General features: G+C 42.8%; 1 protein-coding gene across 2 annotated transcripts in view; it reads left to right on the plus strand.

Moving 5' to 3' along the window:
- The window catches only part of ADK (adenosine kinase), a 199,744-nt gene that overhangs the window by 67,078 nt on the left and 110,436 nt on the right, over positions 1–22,230 (plus strand). The gene's annotated exons all lie outside the window — the stretch shown is intronic.

Genomic DNA, 22,230 nt, shown 5'->3' on the forward strand with positions numbered 1-22,230 from the left:
ATTTGAAAAAGGTAGTTGTTTTTAAAACTTTTCCTCATAATCTTGTTTATCTTAGAGCATAGGAACATAACACTGCTATGTAGTTGCCAACAATAGTGTACAATATAAGATGACTGGTCATCTTAAATTTAGACACATTTTTTGGCCTTCCTTTTACACACGCTGTTTATTATTTGCTTTAGATTTCTGGCTAAACAAAAGAGGACTCTTACCTTGTCCTTCAGCACGCAGTGAGGAAGAGGGGGAGTTTTGGGATCTAGCAAGATACAAAGTGGGATATGTTGTGACTGCAGGAAATAATAGGGAAATAATTATAGTTTCTAAGTACCGTATTTTTTGCCCTATAGGACGCACTTTTTCCCCTCCAAAAATGAAGGGAAAATCTGGGTGCGTCCTATGGGGCGAATGCAGGCTTTCGCTGAAGCTTGGAGAGTGAGAGGGGTCGGTGCGCACCGACCCCTCTCGCTCTCTAGGCTTCAGGAAGACATCCACAGCCTGCTTCCTGGAGCGTCGGGTGCCCTGAAAGCAGAGTGCCCGGCGCTTCGGGAACACCTCCGCAGCCTAGGCAGCCCTGCGGGAGTTCCCCGCAGGGCTCCCCACGCTGCGGATAGCAGCCTGCCGCCCGGTGGGCGGGGCGCCCTGAAGCAGAGCGCCCCGCGCGCCGGACAGACATCCGCAGCATGGGGAGCCCTGCAGGAGTTCCCCACAGGGCTCCCCACGCTGCGGATAGCAGCCTGCCACCCGGCGGGCGGGGCGCCCTGAAGCAGAGCGCCCCTCGCGCCGGGCATACATCCGCAGCGTGGGCAGCCCTGCAGGAGTTCCCCGCAGGGCTCCCCACGCTGCAGATAGCAGCCTGCCGCCCGGCGGGCAGGGCACCCTGAAGCAGAGCGCCCCTCGTGCCGGGCAGACATTGGCCAGCCCCACAAGCTCGGGGGACAGCAGGGAGGCGCAGCGCCGCCATTCTGCTGTTCCTCGACCTGGTTCGGTTTCCCCGACCTGCTTTTGGGGGGGGGGGAATAAAGGGAAAAAAATTTCCTTTATTTCCCCCTCAAAAAACTAGGTGCGTCCTATGGGACGGAGCGTCCTATGGGATGAAAAATACGGTAGTGCCTGGTTAGTGCTACATTTTGTTGCTCTGCCTAGTTTACATGCTCTGTGGCTATAGTGATCATAGCAGTTGCCCTTACCTGATGCATTGGGAGCTAAAATCAAGAAGTTGCTTAGGTCTGAAATCTGGAATATATACATATATGCTTATTTGCAGTTAGGGATAGAAGTCAAAACAGCTTTGAGAGAGGTCAGGGTCATGGAGCCCAGTTGAAATAATTGTGAAAAGTTAGTCACGATTAACTTTTATTCTCATTTTAGCCGATGCAACTTAATAATAGTTGAGTTCCACTCAAGTATTTTTTTCCTTGTAATATGTTCTAAGACCTAAATTGGACCTCACTGAAACTTTTTGAGCAAAGAGCTCTTCATTGTTAGTAGAATTTATACAACCATACTGTGATTGATAGAAGTGTATCTTCAGCATCTACACATAATAATAATAATAATAATAATAATAATAATAATAATAATAATTTATTATTTGTACCCCGCCCATCTGGCTGGGCTTCCCCAGCCACTCTGGGCGGCTTCCATAGAAACCAAAAATACACTAAAATATCACAGATTAAAAACTTCCCTGAACAGGGCTGCCTTAAGATGTCTTCTGAATGTCAGGTAGTTATTTATCGCTTTGACATCTGATGGGAAGGCGTTCCACAGGGCGGGCGCCACTACCGAGAAGGCCCTCTGCCTGGTTCCCTGTAGCTTTGCTTCTCGCAATGAGGGAACCGGCAGAAGGCCCTCGGCGCTGGACCTCAGCGTCCGGGCCGAACGATAGGGGTGGAGACGCTCCTTCAGGTATAGGAAAAGAAGTGATTTTTTTCTTCACCCATCCTAAACCCTAATGCCTTTTTGAGTCCATGTCTCCCTTGACCAACTAAATTCTTTTTGCGGCACCCCTGTGGGGCTCAGGAGCCCAGTTATGTCACCCCTGGCCTGCAGAACTGACATCTTCTCACCCTTTTTCAAACACTCTCCCTTGTGGAGGGTTCCCTCAGCCTCCTTTCCTCTTCCCTCTTCCCTCTCCTTGGGAATCCTCCGGCAGCCACTACTGCCACTCTGGTCTCTGATCTGCTCCTCCCTGCCCCCAAGAGAGGTGCCTCCTCACATTGCCCCACAGGGGCCTGGGAAGCACCCCCGGCCAGCCCCAGAGGCACCATTTGCCTGGAGAGCTTGTAGCCAGGGTTGCTGCAACAAACAGCTGTGCAAGCCTTTGGGAGGCAGAGATGTGAGAGGGACAGAGGCCAGTGTTGCCCGCGGCAGCCTGACCATCATTCAAGGCATCCCAGGGTTCTATCACACACTGGCTGAAAACCACTGCCCTAACATATTAATTAGGATTTTTTATTTTTTTATGGAAGAAAAATGTTAAAATACCATAGAACAATTTTTGGAAGAGATTGTTCATTTAAAGGAAGCTTTTTATAAAGCCACACAAAACTGCAGCTTAGTTGCACTGAAGCAAGTAAGATAATAAGAGTATTTTCAAAGAGGGAGGAGGGGAAATTATTTGAATTCTGTTGTATCTAAAAGTAGTAGCTACTCTAGTTTTCCAATTCTTTCTTATATAGTACAGCTAAGCTACCTAAAGGCAACTACTTGTGCTGGCTTTGTTTTTGCAGGTAAAACTGATCTTTAAAGTTGTGTGAGCTTCATTGTCAGTTACGTCTTTGTGTGTAAAAACACTGAGAACCAGTATTATTCATCCTTATGATGTATTAACATTTGGATGATAAAGTAATATTATCCAGGAAAAATTACAGTATACTGAAAGCTTGTTTTTTTTATTAGTGATTTGCTAATTAGTACAATTATTCACTTTTATTAGAAATTCTTGAGAATCCACTGGAGGACAATCGCAGAAATGGGAAAAAAAATGCTGATAGCAATGGCTTCTGTGGTGTTAAGATAATAGCACAGATGAATGTCTGAATCTGAAACGTTATCACCTACTACGTTCAAAATTAAATGTCATCCAATTCTCGACATAATGTAAAGCGATCATGCCTCATTTACCAGCATATTATTTGCAGTTAAACTTAAATGTAAAAGGTCAATTTTATATACTTACTGTTTTGTATATTCCATCCCGTCCCATTTCCCTGTTGTGTTATCATGGTAGTACACTGCACGAGGTTTCAAAAACGTAACACAGGTTCGCTATGCCAGAATGTTGCTTCTCCTTTCGGCTGCAATTCTTTGTCCAAGTAGGTTGTGTATGCAAATTCCAAGGAGCAAACTTCACTGAATTTAGCGAGCCTTTCTTCCAAGAAAGGGACACAGGTGGCACTGTGGGTTAAACCACAGATCCTAAGACTTGCCGATCAGAAGGTCGGCAGTTCGAATCCCCGCAATGGGGTGAGCTCCCGTTGTTCGATCCCTGCTCCTGTCAACCTAGCAGTTCGAAAGCATGTCAAAGTGCAAGTAGATAAATAGGTACCGCTCCGGCGGGAAGGTAAACGGCATTTCCGTGTGCTGCTCTGGTTCGCCAGAAGCGGCTTAGTCATGCTGGCCACATGACCCAGAAGCGAGATGAACGCAGCAACCCCAGAGTCAGTCACAACTGGACCTAATGGTCAGGGGTTCCTTTACCTTTACCTTCTTCCAAGAAAAGATGCATAGAGTAACATGTCCCATTGACATTGCTGGTATTTAAGGTGCATGTACGATTGCAGCCTTAGGGTTGCGTCCAGTGATACTTTCCTTTGCTCTCCCCTGCCTTGAGTGCCCTCAACCCTAGACTCTGCTCCAAAGAAGCCCCCCCATCCTATAACACATTTTGAGTGCACCCAGACTACAGGGGCGAGGAGAGGAATGGAAAGGAGAGGAATGGAATGGAAAGGCCCATTGTGCAAGCTGAAGTCTGCTCCCCACATGCAACTGAAACATTGGATACAATCCATTTTGTTTTTCTTTTCCTTTCTGCAACATCAGTGGCTTTTATAAAGCCAATGTTTGCTGGAAGCAAAGATACTTATTGGAAATGTAAGCATAACTTAATAAAAACAATAGCTCCAGTTATAAAACTCTGAATAGAATTCCTCGAATGCATTGAGGATTCTAAGTTTACCGTAAGTCTTGCATTATAGTAGATCCCTGCCCCTGAATTCAAGTTGAAGTAATCATCTATACTAGGTTTCCACTTAGAGTGTGATATCTCTCTAAGTGGGGACTTCTGGCATAGATGATCTTTATAGATGATAAATGTGTGTGATCTTGGTGTTGTGCCTGTTTATAAACAAGGTAGCATATTAATAGGATGCATACACAGTTGTCATAGGGATTATTAATTAGTCCATCTTAAATTGACAATGTGTGCTGACTCTTCTGCTCAGTGAACACATATGTTTTGTGTGTGTGTGAGGAGAGGCTAAGGTTAGAAATTTTTATTTATTTATTTATTTTATTTTATTTTATTATTTGCCTTACCCCTCCATAAGATTTTTTCTTGCAGGCATTTTGTGGTAAGCTTTTGTAGCACTCTTAATCTCTGTGTTTTCTCAATTTGAAATGGACATGGAACAATGCCATGTCGTTAGCCGCAGCTGAGAGCGACAAAGAATTAATACACATGATGGAATTTTATTTTATAAATTGTCATTGATGAATAAGTATTGGCAATAAATTCCTTTGTGTATTAGGTTGGCATAGCTAGGCAACATTGTAATTATTTTTCCTTGGAATCATAGAATGATTTATGCACTTCAATCAGGGCAAGTCCTCACCATGTCCCATTGCTGCACCGGCCTCATTGGTTGTGCCTCTGGGAAGTAAAGTAATCAAAGCATTTTACAACTCTCATTTCCTATGAATGGCTGGGAAAAATATAAATAGTAAAATACAGTGGTGTTGTGAGCCAGTGTTATATATTAAATTACTTTTTGAAATATGTCGGCAATGCTGCCTTGTATTTCTAATAAGTCAACATGAAACATGCTTTGCTGTCATGTGTACTGTGTCCATTTTCACAATTGTAGCACAAGTGGTTGATTTTGTAAATTCAAGGTTTTCCCCACATCATGATTTTTGCATATCACACACACTAACATCAAGATTTGCGATATATTGCCAGGTCAAAAATTAAGAAACTGATATCAATATATTGCCCAGCGCTACTAAACATACCTTATGCTTCTATCCTATGTTCATGTACCCTAGAGTAATACTATGTAACGAAATGAGATTTACTTCTGAGTAGACATGTATAGGATTGTGTTGTTAACTATTGTCTGAAAACCACTATATAATTTTGATGAGATGCAGTTTCTTTGCTGCTTAATGTGTTTTGAGACATACATTTCTTCCCTTCAGAGTTCTGTATAATGCTGAGGTCTGTAAGGTTAAAACAAAGCATAAATTAATTTTTGCCACCATGTGTCAGTCTGACTTGGAGGTTACATTCTGTAAAGCTACCATTGGAAAATGAAAATTATTATTATTATTATTATTATTATTATTATTATTATTATTATTATTATTATTTTATTTATACTCCGCCCATCTGGCTGGCCTTCCCCAGCCACTCTGGGCGGCTTCCAACAAAAGCTTAAAATACAATAATCTGTTAAACATTAAAAGCTTCCCTAAACATGGCCGCCTTCAGATGCCTTCTAAAAGTCTGGTTGTTGTTTTTCTCTTTGACATCTGGTGGGAGGGCGTTCCACAGGGCGGGTGCCACTACCGATAAGGCCCTCTGCCTGGTTCCCTGTAACTTGGCTTTTCGCAGCAAGGAAACCACCAAAGGCCCTCAGTGCTGGATCTCAGCATCCGGGCAGAATGATGGGGGTGGAGACGCTCCTTCAGGTAACTGACCGAGGCAGTTTAGGGCTTTAAAGGTCAACACCAACACTTTGAATTGTGCTTGGAAATGTACTAGGAGCCAATGTTGGAATTTTCTTTTTACTCATTCAAAACAATAACTTGTTTTATGAGCTAGTGTTAACAACCTATTGAGGAATTATCTTAGAAGGTTACTCAAGAGTGATTTAAATTTTATTAGCCAGTAGACATCGTGAAGCTTTCATCAGGCTTCTTAATACTCACAGTTTTATATAAAACAATTGCCATTTCAGACCAGTATTTATTAATCCAAATATACTCCAGTTACAAAGATTTGTGTTCAGGATTTCTGAAGCTGCCACATTAAGAGTAGGAAAATGGTTGTGCCACATTAAGAGTAGGAAAATGGTTGTGATAACATCTTGTAAACTAAATTCTGTGGAAGAAGTTTCTAATTGTACTTCTACTCAATGCCTTGCAAATTCATTTGATTGCTTTAATTCAAATTTCTCATTTTATTATTAATCCCACTTCCAAACATATGTGCAAAGTAATTGGTTACTCCAATTAGAACATTGTTTTTCAACTAAATAAAAGCTTAATAAACTAATAATTTTGATCATGGAGCCAACACTCTTTTGTGGCTTTTGGAACTATAACCTTGAAAAAGAATTTGTTAAAATAATTGATTACAGTACGATTGCATCTTATGTGCCTTTAATTTGCATGATTTCAACCATACCTGGTACTGACCGATTGAAATTCTGCAAGTTAAAAGCAAATAAGGCAGAAAACTTAAAAGTGATTTTTACACTGGATTTTCCCAGTGTGAAAAGAGATTTTAAGCTCTCTTCCTTGCTTTGCCAGGCATGGGGGCTTCAAAGTCTAGGAATGCTCATGCAGGGATGGTTCCAAGGAGGTGGTTTGAATAGGCACATTTTTTCATATACGTGGAACCTTTGGAGCTGAACCCCTGTGTAAGATGCAATCGTACTGTACTGCTTTTCTTTGTACAGAAATAATAAGCAAGAACACTTATTTGGAAGTTGTGTTTCTAGCACTTCCTAGGAATGGCTGGTTTTTAGTGAGCTGCACTGTGTTTTGCCATAAGGTTATAAATGTTACCCTCATTTGATTAGTAAATTCAGTGCTTTTTTTCTGCAGGGGACGCAGGGGTACAAATACCCCCTAAACATTTTGTGAATCTAAGTTTGGCCTCATTGAGGGGCAGTATCTCAATATGAGTAGGAAAATGAGAGTACCCCTAAAACATTTATTTAAGAAAAAAAGCACTGAGTAAATTTATAAATATTCAGAATCTGAGAACTAAACATGTTACAGAGCTTAAAGGCGTAAAAATAGAAGGCATAAAATAGAAATGCAGGATTACCCAGGTGCACTCAGAAGGTTGATCCTTGTTAGAGATCAGACAGTAACTCCTGGATCCTAGTCCCTGTGAGGACAGTGTACCTATACTTTAAAAACTGGTGGGTAATATATGGAATTGAATTGCAACTGTAATTATCCACTTGTTAAGACATTTGCTGTTAAAAATATACTGTGTTTCACTGAAGAGCCACCTTTCTGCCAATAACCTTCATTCGGAATGAAGATTTGATTCTGGATCTTCCTGGTCCTGGACTATGACTCCCATCAGCCCCAGCCAATGTGGTCAGTGCTCAGGGATGAAGGGAGTTATAGCTCAACAATTCAGGAGGGCACCAGGTTGTCTACCTCTGCACCAGGCAGTAGGGCTGGGTGATACATCAATATATTGTCCAAAACGTGTTATTACCAGCTAAACATTGCAATCTACTACAGTGTCTGAAATAAGGATGGAACTCTACAGAGGTGAACAGGACAATGTCCTAGCAACTGCTAATACTTAGGGGACTAAAACAGATTAAGGACAATATTATCAATCATCACACCCTCAGTTTCATCAGCAGGCAAGCCAAAATGATAAACATTGTGATATATCAATATATTACAATGTATGAAATAAGCACTACACAGAGACAAACAGGACAATGTCCTGCTACTACTTAAGGGTCTAAAATGATGACTGATGATACTACCAATCACCTCATGGTCATTTTCAGCAGCAGGCAAGCCAAAATGCATCCAAATGTGACTTTTGGTTTTGGGCTTGGCTACCAAATGGTGGTATTCAGGACAATCCAAAGTATGGTGATGAGTCATAGTGAATACAAATAATCTGGGACTGCCAGACTGCCAGCAGGCCTGCTAGGCGCAGAAGCAGCAACAGCCTGGCAGTGGCAGAATCAACAATTAGAGGGCAGAAGCAGCAGCAGCCTGGCAGCAGGAACACAATAAGCAGCCTGTGAAGCCTCGCCACAGCAGTGGGCAGGGGTGGCAGAAGCGCAGCAGCCTGCACAGCAGGCCTTGTTGTGGTGGCAGCAGTAGTAGTGGCCTGCAAGGCCTTGCAGCAGTAGCATGGAATCATAGAATCATAGAGTTGGAAGAGACCACAAGGGCCATCGAGTCCAACCCCCTGCCAAGCAGGAAACACCATCAGAGCACTCCTGACATATGGTTGTCAAGCCTCTGCTTAAAGACCTCCAATGAAGGAGACTCCACCACCCTCCTTGGCAGCAAATTCCACTGTCGAACAGCTCTCACTGTCAGGAAGTTCTTCCTAATGTTTAGGTGGAATCTTCTTTCTTGTAGCAAAAGTGGTGCTGGCCTGCAAGGCCTTGTTCATGGCGGTGGCAGTAGTGCCAGCCTGCAAGGCCATGCAGCAGCAGCAGGAGATGGTGGCAGAAGCAGAGGCGGCCTACAAGCTGAGGCAGGCTGCCACAGCTTCTGGCACTGCCCCCCACTACCGCCAGGAGGACTTGCAAGCCCTACTGCTTGTGTCCCCACGAGGCCTCGCAGGCGGCCGCTGCTATTGCTGCCATCTCCCATTGCTGCTGTAAGGCCTCGCAGGATGCTGCTACTGCCCTCGCCTTCTGTCACTCCCAAGTTTTCATCTGGAAGTTTTGTGCTGCATGATGGTGTGGCGTTCGTACGGAGCCCCAGTTGTCTCACGGACTATTGACCTGTCCACCACTAATCCGCTGCCACCAACCAGGTCCTCCCTGGTAAATCACTTAGTCTCAGTCAGGTTCTAAAGTTCACAAAGAAGAGTGTACTTTATTGCAGACACAAATAATCTGTAAAGGTAAAGGTAAAGGTACCCCTGCCCGTATGGGCCAGTCTTGACAGACTCTAGGGTTGTGCGCTCATCTCACTGTATAGGCCGGGAGCCAGCGCTGTCCGCAGACACTTCCGGGTCACGTGGCCAGCATGACAAGCTGCATCTGGCGAGCCAGCGCAGCACACGGAACGCCGTTTACCTTCCCGATGGTAAGCGGTTCCTATTTATCTACTTGCACCCGGGGGTGCTTTCGAACTGCTAGGTTGGCAGGTGCTGGGACCGAGCAACGGGAGTGCACCCCGCCGCGGGGATTCGAACCGCCAACCATGCGATCGGCAAGTCCTAGGCGCTGAGGTTTTACCCACAGCGCCACCCGCATCCCTCCAAATAATCTTTAACTGCATTCAAAACATTGTTACTCTTTACCTTCTTAGTCTTATTTTTATCCTGTCTCTAACTCTTCTACCTCCCCTCACACAAGAACCCACTGCTCTAACTGTCTCTCTAATTCCAACTGTCTGCCAACTGCTTTTCCAACTGCCTTTCCCAACCAACCAACCAACCAACCAACCCACTAAAACCAACCAACTACCCACTCCCAAATCTTGGGCTAAGCCCTTTTATAAACAGGTAGGCTCTGCTTCTGGCTTTCCTATTGGTCTACATATTAACCCTTTCTCTCTCCCCTGTACAGACATTTTCAAACGAATGGGCAAACGCCACAGGTGGAATAGTGGGTGGTGTGCCCGGGGGATTAGTGAGGATGGGGTTGGGGGCAGTTTGCCTGCTTCTTCCTTCCATGCTTTAAGAATGGTCTGTGTGGACCTGTTTAGTGTTGTGGGGATTTTCCTTAGTTTGTTTGAGAGGAATGTGTATGCTGTGGTGGGGGTATTTTCAATTATGTCTCTATGCAAGTGTACCCACTGTTTTGTTTCATCTTCTAGAATATATGGGATTATGTGGTGCACTTGGTTGGCAACGTAGTATACCGCATTTTTCGCTCTATAAGATGCACTTTTTTCCCCTTCAGAAATTAAGGGGAAATGTGTGTGCGTCTTATGGAGCGAATGCAGGCTCCTGGGCTTCAGCGATAGCAACGCGAAGCCTCCGAAGCACAGAAGGAGAGCTCCCCCCTCACTCCGGAGGCTTCGTGTTGCTTTCGCTGAAGCCGCCTGAAGCCCCCAGAGCACAGCAGGAAGTCCCGCTGCGCTCTGGGGGCTTCAGGCAGCTAGCCACAAGCCTTCGAAGCGCAGCAGGAGTTCTCGCTGCACTCCAGAGGCTTCGGGTTGCCTTCACTGAAGCCTGGAGAGCGAGAGGGGTCGGTGCACACCGATCCCTCTTGCTCTCCAGGCTTCGCTTCACTGGAGAGGTGCTGCACAGTTTTCCCTCTCTGCGCAGCGCTCCTTCAGTGAAGCGGGAGGAGAAATGGAAGGGGCTCTGTTTCTCCTGCCGCTGCACTGAAGGGGCGCTGAGCAGAGAGGGGGAGAATTTTTTTCCCCTGTTCTCCCCCTCCTATGGTTCGGTGCGTCCTATAGAGCAAAAAATACGGCAGTTCTATGTTGGGGATTCCCCACCCTCTTTCTGAGGCGGCCCTGTGGCATTTTTGAAATACTTGATTCTGTGCAAATAGTTGGCAGTCAGTTGACTATCTCCAAACAGTCAGTTGGCTGAGTCGTCAACACTATGATACCTTAAGCCATCAGTTGACAGAATAAAATACCAAGCTGTCTCATTAGCAGAAATGTTAGTTTTTTTGTTTTGGGTATGTTGGGATGCAACTGCTGGGGAATTTTTCCTTAACTGTGGTTTACTTCTGGTTTGTAATACCATTAATTCTTAATGTATAACTCACTTTAAGATTGTGTTCTATTTGCTTCCCCAATTAAACTGAAAATTTGCCATCTTCAAAGCTTTACTGTTCTGAAACCCGAATAACTTTTAAAGGTCACATAATCTTTGCGACTTAAAATGGCTTTAAACATTTTAGGGATTAATAGCTTCCATATGGATACCTGCCTTAAATATGCAGTGTAAAAAAAGGGGGTGTCTTTTTTAATGTAGCTATTTTAGAAATAGATTAAGGTATTTCTACCAAAGTATTTATGTTTCTACAAAGGTTTTAGTACTGCTATCATTCATTAAAGCCCCAGACATTATTACAACGGATAATAGATTAAAAAGGAAACTAGATACCTTTCTTGGATTAAGGATTGCTACTTTTGGCTTTCAGTGAAGGGAAACATTTAAAAACTGAAGTTATCATATTGCAAGTCGTATTTAATTGCAACAGTGACTAGAACCAGATTGTTTTCCTACATGTGTCACAGTTTTCTGAAGAAAAAAAATAGAATCCCGCTTCAGAACAGGAATTTTAACAAATATGTTTTGGAAGGCCAAATATTTTCTTTGTCTTGGATACAAGAAAAACGTAGGTCTCTTGCCATGGTGCTGGCTCAGTAGATCAGTCATTACACGGAATGATTGCTGTTAAGGGATGAAATTTTATTGATGTACCGATGTCAGTGTCTTGGAATGCTGAAGTGGGTCACTTGATATGCTCCTACCCCTGAGATTTGCAGTAAGGAAATAGTAAGAAGTGACAATCAAATTTAGGTGTCTTGACAACATGCTTGTCTCAAAGTAAAATGGATCCGATCTTAACACACTCTTTTTTCTCCACATGGAATAATTCCCATCAACCTATGCAATGCATGTGGAAAACATGGAACTTTTAAATTCATGTGGACTCCTATCCCCAAACCCATGAAAGCAAGATGCAGGAAGAATCTGCTATCCTGCTCAGACATTTTCTGGGGAAATCCACACGATTTTTGATTACATTATAATGTCTTCCATGTGTATTCCCTCCAAAGGGATACTTTTAAAAGCACTCTTTTGGAGGAAAAGGTTACATCAGAAGAGCCCCAAAGTAATCAACTTGGGTTATTAAACCACAGAGCATTTTTGAACATTGGTGTTATGTTGGCTTCATTCCAGTCCTTTAATAAAAGCCAATTATAGTGACTTTGCATTTGATGTTAGAAGATCAGCCATCACATTTGAAATATTTAATATGCCATCCACACCTGGTGGCTTGTTAATTTTTAATTTGCCAATGAGCCCTACAACTTCATCTCTTGTCGCCTCCATTTAACGTAGCTTTTTAGATGCTCTGCCTGAAAAGTGGCTTGGCGATGAGGACCTGTCCAACATCTTTTGCAGTGACAACCACTATAAAAGCATTTGTTTAGCTCTTATTCTGCTGTCTTTTTCTGCTCCTTTTTGCTCCCTCTCCATCTCATGGTCTAACCACCTTCCTGGCTGGTTTCTTGCTTCTTCCAATATTGCTAAGCTTTTCAGCATCTCCATCAGACAAAAGAAAGTCCAACATCACCTGGAAAGTTCCATGTTGGGAAAGATTGCTCTCGAAATCCATAGTTACCCAAAGAGAGTCAGGTGACACCACTGCATTCCAAAGAAGGAAAAGCTCCAAAGTCCCCCCTTGAGTGAGAACTTCATTAGGACCAGCCAAAAAGTCACAAAAATATGACAAACTCTGGAATTCTTCATCCATCAAACATATTAACAAAGTACGGGTGGGATGGGATGAGGGAGACAGGTTGCAAAGATGAAAGTGTGCTAGAAGTTGCAATTTGTAAACTCCGTTCCAAGATGGAGAATGCCAGCTAAGTCCCTCCCAGGTGCTAGAAATACCTGGTTGCACACCTGGGGTGGCTGTTTCCCCCGTTATTTGAGGGAAATGGAAATTTGGTTTGTAACCCAGATCTGTCCTGAACCTTAAATGGAACACAGTGGTTCCTGGGCAGTCTTTATTCTAGCAAAGCCAGGGTTTGATTATGGATTATGTACTAGGTAAAAGAGCCAGTGGAAGCTAAATAGTATAGTATTACCTAAGGTTTGGGTGGGATGTACCGTATTTTTCGCTCTATAAGACGCACCAGACCACAAGACGCACCTAGTTTTTGGAGGAGGAAAACAAGAAAAAAAATATTCTGAATCCCAGACGCCAGAACAGCAAGAGGCATTCGCTCCATAAGACGCACAAACATTTCCCCTTACTTTTTAGGAGGGAAAAAGTGAGTCTTATACATCCAAAAATACGGTAACCCTCAGACTGCTGTACGTCTTCAGGGGGTAGATCATCTCCTTATGGTTGTAGACTCCAACTTGAACAGCTAGATTCTGTATTCTCCAAGGCAAATAAAAAGCAAAGGTAGTTGTGGTGGTCTGTAAGAAAAGAAAGGCCACATTTACAGATGAATAAGACCTTCATTAGAATCAACCCCAAAGTCACAAAAATATGTCAAGCTTTCAAGTTCGGGGGGGGGGGGACCCAAGTTATTGTTGCTGCCTGAATACTAAGGGAGAAATTATGTTGCATGCAACTACATAGAAGCACCGCTGTTTTAAGCATGAAAGCTGCTTTGAGAGGCAGATAAGAACTGAGAAGTGACAGGGGAAACAGGTTCTTAATCTTTCCCTTTCTACACTCCTAATTTTCCCACCCAGCAGCTCTCCCCCCCATTTAGCATATTTCAAATGTGCATCTGTATCTTAATATGCATCATGTCGCAAAGTGATTATTTTGCCAAGCTTTCAGCTGATAGGGAACAAGCACATTATGAAAGTGGCCCAGAACAAAACGAGGAGGCAAAGATGAAAGTTGCTAACACAGAGAATTGAGATTGCTTACACACAATAACTTGACTAGCAATCCTCACCTTTATTCATTGCAGTTAATTTTTCAATCAAATCCAAATTCATTATAGTTGTTCCTTGTCCTGGTTCTGTGCCAGCTCAGGTAATTCCGACAGTGTTTGGGGATGGTAAAGTACCCCACGTGTGTTTATATTTGCCTTGATTTACCGTCAGGTTATCGTTTTAATGCCATTTAAATAGAACCCTCAATTTCCCCCCCTCCCCACTTTGCTTTTGACATTCTAATTTGTTAGCATTTTTCATCCATTTATGCAATGCCTGAAGCACACCTTGAGTGCCTGAAGCTACTTTGTTTTAACTAGCATTTGCATTCCTTACATGCTATATTGCAAAAATAAATTTGCATGAGCTGTCACTTTACCATTTTGACAGCCTCTTAATCTGCACCTTCCCACTGCCTCTATGGAGAATAAATAAATGAAATTACATGTTGTACTTGTGAAATCATGTAATGATATCATTAACATATTAGTAGAGTAGTTAGCAAAGAAATTACATAGTGTATTGTTTCTCTTTTAACTACCGGAAAAACAATGAAATTTCTAAACAGTGACAGCATTTCTTGATGAGCTGCTTAACGTTAAAGTTGGGTATGTTATTGCATTTTTCTAATAATGACTTTGAATGCAGATTTGCATTAATTGCATCTTTTATTGATGCAAGTGGATTGATGCAATTTACTGGATGAAACAGTAAAAATACTAGCTAGGATCAGTACAACAGTTGTGATTAATGTCCACAGAATTTTGGCTAATGTATCTGCTGATGTCACAGTGGCTCTGATGATGCAGATATGTTAAAGCAATCCATCTTGCATCACATCATAATGGACAACCCATTGTTCCATGTAGCTTTAGCATACTAGAAGCTGAGCCTTTCTACAGCCTATGTGAAATTGAAACAACTATTAGAACACTTACAGGACAAGCTTTTCGATACAGCCACCTGTACTTATACATTCAGTGTGTTGATACAGATGCCCTCCCATTCCTCTGTAGCTGTTTGTAAGTTAAAAAGCAAGGAAAAGCATTATTAGATAGTGAGTATCTTGAATATGATCCATGTTGTTTGCCTGTTGTCTGTTCAGGATGGATGTGCTGAGTAACACCTGTGTTAGAGTACAGAAAGAGATGAGTCTCATTGTTCTGGTAGAGGGTTTTTAATTTCCTTGTTATTTGCATTGTATAAATGACTCACTATTATGGGGAAATCTGGTCCTTGTGCTTAATGAGATGACTAGATCTGGAGGGACCTAGGATTCCCTCTCCCCCCCACCACTTTTTAAAAAAAATATTTACGTTTGCTGAAGAGCCTTCACTTTTTGGAAGCTGTTTTGTGCCGTACATATTCCAGTATTTGAAGTTGTTGGAACTGGGGAAGGGGAGGGCTCTAGCAACTCCGGAAACTTGTTACTCACAGCATACATGTGTGGAGACTTCCTTCACTGTGGCACATTGCATGAATGGTCCAAATTGGACTGGGAGGCATCCGTAGTGGAGCAGGGGTGCCATCTCGGCCTCAGGACTGTGGGTGCCCATTGCCTCCACGCAGATGTGCAGCATCACACGCGCTACATGCAGCTATGTTCGTGTGAAGTCATATGTCTGCCTGGAGGTAGCGGCAGCTTCTCTTCCTCCAACTCTCTGCAGCCAGCGAGGCACTGTTTCCGGGGGGGGGGGGGGGGAGGCCTTGGACGTGGAGGCAGAGTCTATCCACACCCGAGGCTCCCACTCCTGGAAAAGGGTGTCTCACTGGCTGGCTGCATTGGGTGGAGCTGAACTGCTTCTCTCTTGGAGGCAGCACCACAGAGGCTGGCTGGCTGCCCCTCTCTGGCTTTGCTGATTGACTTTGTGGGTGCCCAGCCTCCATAGTTATATTATTGTGGGTGCCTAAGCACCCATGCCCCCTGGAGTTGGCTATATATTGGAGTCTATCAGGTTGCAGAACTATATATTTTATATATATATATATATATATATATATATATGCCCCATATATATATATATATATATATATATAATAAGCCATATATATATATATGGCTTATTCCACCATGGGTGAAGCTGTAGTTTTTCAATTACCGTATTTTTCGCCCTATAGGGTGCACCGGCCCATAGTGCGCACCTAGGTTTTTTTTGGGGGGGGAATAAAGGAAAAAAGGCAGCCCGAGCTTCCCCCGACCCCAGCCCCCAGAACAGGCTGCTTTCCGCAAGCCTAGGGAGCCCGGCAGGAACTCCCGCGGGCTTCCCAAGCTTGCGGAGAGCTGCCTGAAGCCCAGGGCATGCTGTGGAGCGCTCCCCGGGTTTCGGGCTGCAGGCTGCTGTCCGCAAGCCTTGGGAGCCCGGCGGGGACTCCCGCCGGGCTCCCAAGGCTTGCGGATAGCTTCCTGAAGCCTGGAGAGCGAGAGGGGTCGGTGCGCACCGACCCCTCTCGCTCTCCAGGCTTCAGCAAAAGCCTGCATTCTCCCCATAGGACGCACACACATTTCCCCTTCATTTTTGGAGGGGAAAAAGTGCGTCCTATAGGACGAAAAATACGGTAGATTGATATTATGACAGAAATCGCCGACATCTCTGATGTCACTTTTTGTACATTAATTTTTTATCCCACCTTTCCACCAGTTGGCATTCAAGGCACCTAACGACAGTAAAACACAAAGTAAAGATTGAAACGTAACAGGCAAAATTTCAGTTTGTAAAGTTTCAACTAACTTTTGCAAGAAGCTTTGAGGACTTACCTTCTGCTGCTATCAGATCACAAGGATCAAACACCTATTTCTATATGGAAGATCTCCACTGATACTTAAACATCCACCACTGACTTCTACTAATAAATGATAACCATATAGACGCAAAAATCACTGAGAGCTGAAGCACTCTTACCTTGCTTCCTGTGGCAGATAAGAAGTGCCCCTAGGATGTTTTGATATTTTACTTACTTTTCTAAGCCATAAATGATGGACATATCTACATGTAGGCAGGCAATTCAGTAAAAATTGTTCTGGATTGCAAACTTTTCTGTAAGTTTGCCTCAAACACTGAGGTTGCAGTGTGTAAATTTCCTTGGGAATTAGCCCTATTGCATTCACTGTTTGGAGGGAGGGTGAAGTGCCATTAACATGCAAAACAGTAATTGGTTAGTAAGACCTTTCTAAATTAAATGATGTTAAATGTTTATGAATCGTATAATGGCTTAGGTAGGCAAAAGAAGATGCTCTATTAGTTCAGACATACAGAATGGAAAATGTTAGAATGACAATAATGAGTGACTCTTTAAACAGATATTACTGGGTCTTTATATTGTTTACTAGTTTGCCACACTTTGAGAACGCTTAGCAGGAGTTGAAGATCTGCCATTTTAAAGACAGCCTTGCTTTACACGCTTTCTGTCTCCCATAGTCAAATGCTGTTAAGCTCTGTCATGTTTGCAGGCTTTTATAGCAGAAGCCTGTAGCAGACTGCAGTTTTGATGGAGTGCAATGACAGAGCAGCCTTAAAATGCCATAAAGTGCAGAGAGAGTTGTACATGGTGCTGTGAACTGAATCTTTTCTGGATCAAATGATCAGCCATATGTGTCTCACTTATAGGACTTAAAGGAGAGGAAACTTACCCTATTGCTAACACCACATGAAAATTGCAGCATTAGGGAATATTGACCAGATGTTTCAATCCGAACAAACAGCTTGTGATTCGGGGGGGGGGGGACTTTCATGCTTTGATCACAGACACCTTGAAGGAAAAAGTAATTGAATAGAGGCTGTCAGAGTTCATCATTGTCAATAAACTTTCACTTAACCTTTATCACCTGTTTTAGATACTGTTGTAGATATAAGCTGATAGGCATATGTTTAGCGTTTGAAATTTTACCCAACAGATAAGAGAGATCTCCAACCGTAGTCTTTAGTTGCTATTCAGATGTTGATATGCATGAAATCTGAATGAACAGCTTATAGCTGGGATGGAGAAACAGACTTAATCGTGTGTGTATTAAGCAGCAGAACTGATTAGAACCTACAATGTAAGATGCTCTGAAACTTTAAAGCATGTATTTATAGTACTATGAAATACATACTAAGATCTATTGTTATTCATTCCTAATCTCTTAATACCTAATCACTCCTAATATTCAGAACATGGATTTTATTTATTTTATTTACAAAATTTCTAGGCAGCTTGATGTTAAATAGTGTCTAAGTAGTATGTTGTTGTTGTTGTTTAGTCGTTTAGTCATGTCCGACTCTTCGTGACCCCATGGACCAGAGCACGCCAGGCACTCCTGTCTTCCACTGCCTCCCGCAGTTTGGTCAGACTCATGTTTGTGGCTTCGAGAACACCATCCAACCATCTTGTCCTCTGTCGTCCCCTTCTCCTTGTGCCCTCCATCTTTCCCAACATCAGGGTCTTTTCCAGGGAGACTTCTCTTCTCATGAGGTGGCCAAAGTATTGGAGTCTCAGCTTCAGGATCTGTCCTTCCAGTGACCACTCAGGGCTGATTTCCTTAAGAATGGATGCGTTTGATCTTCTTGCAGTCCATGGGACTCTCAAGAGTCTCCTCCAGCACCATAATTCAAAAGCATCAATTCTTCGACGATCAGCCTTCTTTATGGTCCAGCTCTCACTTCCATACATCACTACTGGGAAAACCATGGCTTTAACTATACGGGCCTTAAAGCCATGGTCTAAGTAGTATACAATATAAATAAAAGCATGACAAATTAAATAATTAAACACAAGAGCATGTTATAAAATCATTTAATATATCATAAAATGTAAACAGTGAAATACATCAGAAGAGGTACAAAGTCACAGAACTTAAAACAAAAAACCTAACCTTGATGGTCAGGAAAGGCCAGGATGGTGGGGGGGGGGGGAGAGAAGTATTTGAGGCTACATGAATTCCAAACAAAAGCATGTTTAGAAAGGTAGCAATTTTCAGCATGAGCAGCCATTTCGATCTCAGTGTCAAGGCTGAATGATGGGAGTGAAGACGTTCCTTCAGGTATGCAGGGCCAAGGCCATTTAGGAAAGGTGGTACAGAGCATTTGCTTCTTAGTGCTTCAGCCAAAGTGACTTTTGAATGGGGAGCACTTCACAGTGTGCTTCATCCATCTTAGGCATCCAGCTGTTGATCAGCAGATCAACTTGTGAACGTCCCACCTGAGTCCAGCACAGGAGTATTTTCTGTTCACTGGACTCATCTGAAGGGTGTGTCTCAATACTGGCTTCCTGGACCAAGGGCCACACCCTGTTGTGTGGCTGGAACGCCTAAAAGTTCAGGATGATCCATTGCCCACACCATACCTTCAGTTCCTTTTTCTTTACAAAGTTAGTCCCACCTAGGGCCAGAATGCCACTCCTTCAGGTGAATCCAGTGGACCTTTTTGACTTGTTAAAATAATCTGTAGCATTTGTGGGGCCTAACCATCTCTGGTGGTGGCACAAGACAGAAATGGAGTGGGTAAGAATTGGTTTTAGCGTGGAGGAGGCCTGCATGGATTTTCTTAGGATAGCACTGAGCAAACCATTGTGTGGTTTGTTTGTTTGTTTGTTTATAAGATAATAATAATAATAATAATAATAATAATAATAATAATAATAATAATAATAATAATTTATTATTTATACCCCGCCCATCTGGCTGGGCCTCCCCAGCCACTCTGGGCGGCTTCCATAAAAACCAAAAATACAGTAAAAATATATTATTTATTATTTATTTTATAAAATTTATACACTGTTTTGTTTGTTTTTTAAAAAAACCTTCAAAGTGTTTTACAAAAAGATAAAACAATAAAATCAAGGGGGGAATTCACAGCAATACTTTAAAACAAAAGTTCAAATACTAAAACAGATCAAAATTACATCTCCTTTCTAAGCATCCAAACTTGTCCAAACAGGAATGTTGAAGGTTTTTGGTTGAAGGATTTAACTGCTAATGTAAAAGGGAAATACTGTCTACCCATGGCTTAAAATCTAATAAAGCTGAAGAATTCTCCAATAAAAAAAGAATAATAATATCCATTTTTTCAGTGTTATAAGAATATTAAGGTGATATATATATATATGCTAAATGTTCATCACTGTATATATAAACCACATGTCTGAAACACCACAGAAAAAGTCCTGAAACCATTTTGTCCCTCCCAAATTGACCTCAAATATTTCTCTGCAAGGTCAAAGGAAAATGGAAAAGCCTCCCCCATTGTCTTTTCGTTCACAAATCCTGTCTTAAGGGTATGTCTGTGTATGAATAGGGTGAGCCTGTGACCTGGCTCAGGAACTAAGTATTTATCATTACAAAAGACTGGCCAGGCTCCCCAGGTAATCCAATCAAGTGACCATTAACAGGTAACCTGCCAGGCAGGAGATAAACAACGCACTCAGATTTCTGTCGTAGACTGCCTTTTCTGTGATGTATGTATGATGTATCTGGGGGTGGTCTTGGATTCCTGGGCAGGCAATTTTAAATGTCTATATAAGGGCGGGCACACCTTTGTTCTGGGTCCTCCTCTATCCTGCGTGTGAGGGAGCACCCTGTTGCAACAGCTTTAATAAAGATCAGGCTTACTAGCTGCTTTGCTTCTGAATAGTCTCTGGTTGGCCTCTGTTATTTTCTCCTACCAATAGGGAACCCATGTAAGGACTCTATATGGGCTCTTGGATACCCCATAAGGGGGAAAGGGCAGATTTTATTTACAACATCAGCTTATCTGAATTTTGTACGCAATGAAGCATCTTTGCTTCCAAATGTATTGGAGCTCTGACTAAATATACAATGGAATGCCAGCTCACTTTCTTAACCTTTTTGTAACCTACAGATACCACTAGGGCTGATTTGAAATTCTGACATTATCATTTGCATAAATCTCTATTAGGAAACAATTATTAGTAACTTGGTGGTGAAGAGATGTAGCCCTTAATTCTTAATATAGATTGAGTGTGTAAACTACCAACTGCAGTTAGGAGAAATTATGACGCCCATTGGCTGATGCATCCACCAGGGTTTCACCTTATCTCCCATTGTGTCACATATTATTTTAATGTCTGTTCTTCATAGTACAGGCAGTGACCATTCCGTGCAGGGCTTCTATTCCACAGCCCCATTCTGCCCTCTTCCAGGTCCAAAAGGACCCACACGTTGGCAGTCATGCATCAGTTAGACACACCTAAAATGGTCTTTGCCTGTCCTTAATTGTTTTAGTTACAGATAGGTAGCCGTGTTGGTCTGCCATGGTCAAAACAAAATAAAAAAATTCCTTCCAGTAGCACCTTAAAGACCAACTGAGTTAGTTCTAGGTATTAGCTTTCGTGTGCATGCACACTTCTTCAGATACACTGAAACAGAAGTCACCAGACCTTTCTATATAGTGAGAAGGTGGGGAGGGGTATTACTCAGAAGGGTGGTGGGAATGGGTGATTGGCAGATAGCTGCGATGAGCCTGTTGACGACTCTTAACGACTGCAATAGGTCTAACAGGAAAAAGCAAGGGGTGAGAAGGTGAAAAATGGCTTTGTCATGTATAATGAGATAAGAATCCAATGTCTTTGTTCAAACCAGGTCTCTCCATAGTTTTAAGTTTGGTGATAAGTTGCAATTCAGCAGCTTCTCTTTCCAGTCTATTTCTGAAATTCCTTTGTAATAGAACAGCTACTTTGAGATCTTGTATAGAATGTCCTGGGAGATTGAAGTGTTCTCCTACTGGTTTTTCTGTCTTGTGGTTCCTGATGTCGGATTTATGTCCGTTTATTCTTTGGCGTAAGGTCTGGCCTGTTTGTCCAATATAGAGAGCTGAAGGACACTGTTGGCATTTTATGGCATACACAATGTTAGACGATGAGCAATTAAATAGTCCCGAGATGGTATGTGTGATGTTGTTGGGGCCAGTAATGGTGTTGTCCGGGTGTATGTGGCAGCAAAGTTGGCATCTGGGTTTATTGCAGGCTCTGGTGCCAGTGTCCGTGTTAGGTCTGGTTGTAGTATTATTGTGGGTTAGGAGTTGTTTAAGACTGGGTGGCTGTCTGTAGGCAATGAAAGGTCTTCCTCCCAGAGCTTGAGAAAGAGAACTGTCATTGTCCAGGAGAGGTTGTAGATCTCTGATGATGCGTTGTACTGTTTTAACTTGGGAGCTGTATGTGATGACTAGAGGTGTTCTGTTATTTTCTTTTTTGGGTCTGTCTTGTAGCAAGTTCTCTCTGGGTATCAGTCTGACAACGCATCATCAGAGATCTACAACCTCTCCTGGACAATGACAGTTCTCTTTCTCAAGCTCTGGGAGGAAGACCTTTCATTGCCTACAGACAGCCACCCAGTCTTAAACAACTCCTAACCCACAATAATACTACAACCAGACCTAACACGGACACTGGCACCAGAGCCTGCAATAAACCCAGATGCCAACTTTGCTGCCACATACACCCGGACAACACCATTACTGGCCCCAACA

The sequence above is a fragment of the Podarcis erhardii genome, assembly GCF_964252035.2.
Source record: "Podarcis erhardii genome assembly, chromosome: 5".
Lineage (NCBI taxonomy): Eukaryota > Metazoa > Chordata > Lepidosauria > Squamata > Lacertidae > Podarcis > Podarcis erhardii.